Source organism: Schistocerca nitens, chromosome 4 (genome assembly GCF_023898315.1).
Source record: "Schistocerca nitens isolate TAMUIC-IGC-003100 chromosome 4, iqSchNite1.1, whole genome shotgun sequence".
NCBI lineage: Eukaryota > Metazoa > Arthropoda > Insecta > Orthoptera > Acrididae > Schistocerca > Schistocerca nitens.
Genome location: NC_064617.1, coordinates 687905711 through 687908953, shown reverse-complemented (window position 1 = coordinate 687908953; position 3243 = coordinate 687905711). Strand labels below are relative to the sequence as shown.

Below are 3243 nucleotides of genomic sequence, written 5' to 3'. Positions count from 1 at the left end.
CCATAGAATTATAAAGACACAAGATGGACAACTAGCACACTGCACTATTTAAAAAATTATTGCTATGAAAAACTTATGTGTCATTAATAATGAGTTACATCCCATATATATGTTTGCTTTAATAGTGGGAAGTTGATGCATTATGCATTACTACCAACCTGCCACAACACAAATAAATCCTGCAGTATTATTAGTTAGTGACAATACTATAAGACTCGTAAATAGCAAGGAAGAAATCCTTTGTCTTTCCACAACACATTCCTATGATATTATGTTAACTGAAGGTGGAGGGGGAGAAAGGCAACGAAAGGGAATGAACTGATGATATCAACTGAATCAGGATTGTATGTGCAATCGGGAGCATTTGCCAGACTGGGACTCGAACCCAGGATCTCCAGCTTACTAGGCAGTTGTGTTAACCACTGCACCATCTGGGCTTAGTGCTTATCACAAATGCACCGACTATCTCGGCATGCTCCCCAGCCAACACACATTCCCATTTAGCGCCACCTATCCACATTCCCTGCCATGTCCTCCGTGGTTCTAATCTTAGATTCCCACTGGAGGCCAAGCGATATTTACATCTGCAGTGAGGTTTGTGGGCCCATTGCCTACTGAGGCGAATCAATTACTTTCACATAACATCGCTATAAACAATTACAGTGACTTAATATTATAAAAATATGATAATTTTGCACAATGCACTAATTTACAAGAAAATATATTCTTTAATGTACGTTCTGTAAGCACACTGATGAAGATCTCATCCCCCCATTATTAGCGACAAATATGCACCCATAGTAACAATAATTAACCTATGCCCAAAGGGTTTCAACTTGCGAACAACACAAGCACATTGACTACTGGAAAAGCGCATTCTACACATACACGAAAACTATTTCTTCTCATCTCGGTAATTGTCTCTTTCTCAAGTGTACGCCACCTCTGTTAACCCATAGCTACGACACCGTGCAGACCATGTACTTCAGTCTCTCTGGTGATGATGATGATGATGATGATGATGATGATGATGATGATTGGTTTGTGGGGCGCTCAACTGTGCGGTGATCAGTGCCCGTACAAAGTCCCAATTTTTTCACGCTCCAATTTTTTACGCAGTCCAATCTAACCGCTATCATGAATGATGATGGAATGATGAGGACAACATAAACACCCAGTCCGCGTGCACTGTCTCTCTGAGGAGAATGAAGTCTATATGAAACGTTTGGATGAACTTTATAGTGCTACCGCAGCATGGAGGGTCATAATGAATGGATGACTTGATATCATTTTGAGTAGAGCTACAACGTGTGTTTTGATAAAATAATATGCACAATCTAGACTTGGTCCTCAGTCCAGGGCTTAAGCACCCTCTGTAGTAATAATCATCCCAGAATACTTTATTTTATATGAGCACACCAACTAAACAAGTTTGTATAATTGATTCCCATGTTAAATAATTAAAATTAGAGATAGATAATTTTTGCATTAGACCCCAAATGTCAAACACAGTTCAGTTTATTATTTGTATTGGTAGCAAAAAAAAAACCTTTGAGTAAAGACACAATATGGCACCATGCTAAGTGTGAAATGTAGTTACTCTGTCTTATGTGCGTGCTGCAACGTGGATATCCGACGGCCAGGAGTAGGGTGGAAGTGATTTTTTTTCCAGCATGTATGATGATACTCAAAACACACCGCAACAGCAAATTCACTTCAAAGTCACACAAGTCCAATTATAGCAAAGGTGTAACTGAAACTTCCTGGCAGATTAAAACTGTGTGCCCGACCGAGACTCGAACTCGGGACCTTTGCAAAGGTCCCGAGTTCGAGTCTCGGTCGGGCACACAGTTTTAATCTGCCAGGAAGTTTCATATCAGCGCACACTCCGCTGCAGAGTGAAAATCTCTTTCTGGAAAGGTGTAACTACTTATTTAAAATAAATGACAATGTATGACGGTAAAATATTAAACATTAAAACCAATTGGATTGCGACAGGATGTTGCATGCTGGCAGTTGCAGCTATCAGAGACTCCGGTGATTCACTGGCAAGAAACGTAACCTACCGTCGTATTGTACTGATGAGATGCGAAACAGCAACTAAGCTGACAGCATCTGCAGAAATCTCTTTCTCCAGTGTGCTTTGCAGTATGTCAAAAACAGAGAAAAATCGAAAAAATGGTTAAATCTAGAATAAATGGTATAAAATATTAGACAAATTCCAAGTAATAGTAATAGGTGCTAATCTAGGTCAAGTGGATAAGATTTATATTATCCATGTTATGCATAAAGCCCTTTCATCCTCTATCAGCATACTTCTCATGATTTCATCTGTAATAGCATACAGAGGTATTGCTTTACGCTGCATCCGAATATTTTTACGATTCCAGAAACATATGACTTTCAACTCGCATGTTTTAGGAGACAATGCCACAGTATTCAAATAAAAATTACCATATCCTCATACACACATAATTAGTGGGAGTTTGTCACCACCTCTCTCTCTCTCTCTCTCTCTCTCTCTCTCTCTCTCTCTCTCTCTCTCTCTCTCTAGAAAGCGCCATCTTTCTGCTATTAAAGCATATGTGTTGTCGTTCTATTTTTTATATCTAGTCGTCACATTAAGGACCTATAGCCCATCTCTGCCACATATTCTAATTACTTCATCTGCATAATGCTTTTTTATTTCTAAGTTTATGACATCACATCTCTCCCTCCTTCTTTACAAATAGCAAATTCATTTTTTTTCCCCAAGGGGTCTGTGAGACATCTGTCAACCATTAACGCAGATTTCCCGGTCATTTTGGGAATATATGATGCTGCAATTCTAATAGTTCTCTTCTTTGGTACAACCTTGTAGCTTTCTGGGGAAGTGTCCACCATATCTCCAGCCACTTTGATGTAGTCCGTAAGTCAAGAATAAAATTTGGATACTTCCTGTGTACAAATATAGAAATCGTGTATGACTGTTGTATCTGGTTTTTTGACATAATTTACCGTTTTTCCACGTTTTTTCCATTTTTATGTTTTTCCATATATTCACGTATTCTATATGTAAATGCAAAAGCGTATATATGTACGAATTGCTTACTTACCGTACATGGGTTGCCATTTTTACCATCCAACAGTGTGGAAAATATTCAAACATCGAAAAAGTGGGAAAAACGATAAAAAATGTCAAAAACTCCGGGTATTACAAGGTCATACATGATATCCATGTTTATGCATAGGAAGTATCCGAAT

The 3243-nt window shown here is 38.6% G+C and overlaps 1 non-coding gene across 1 annotated transcript; it reads right to left on the bottom strand.

Annotated features, from left to right (window-relative positions):
* Positions 1–359: 359 nt before the first annotated feature.
* Trnat-agu (transfer RNA threonine (anticodon AGU)) lies at positions 360–437 on the bottom strand. The gene has a single exon. It is a non-coding gene; the product is annotated as a tRNA-Thr (tRNA).
* Between the last annotated feature and the right edge of the window lie 2806 nt (positions 438–3243).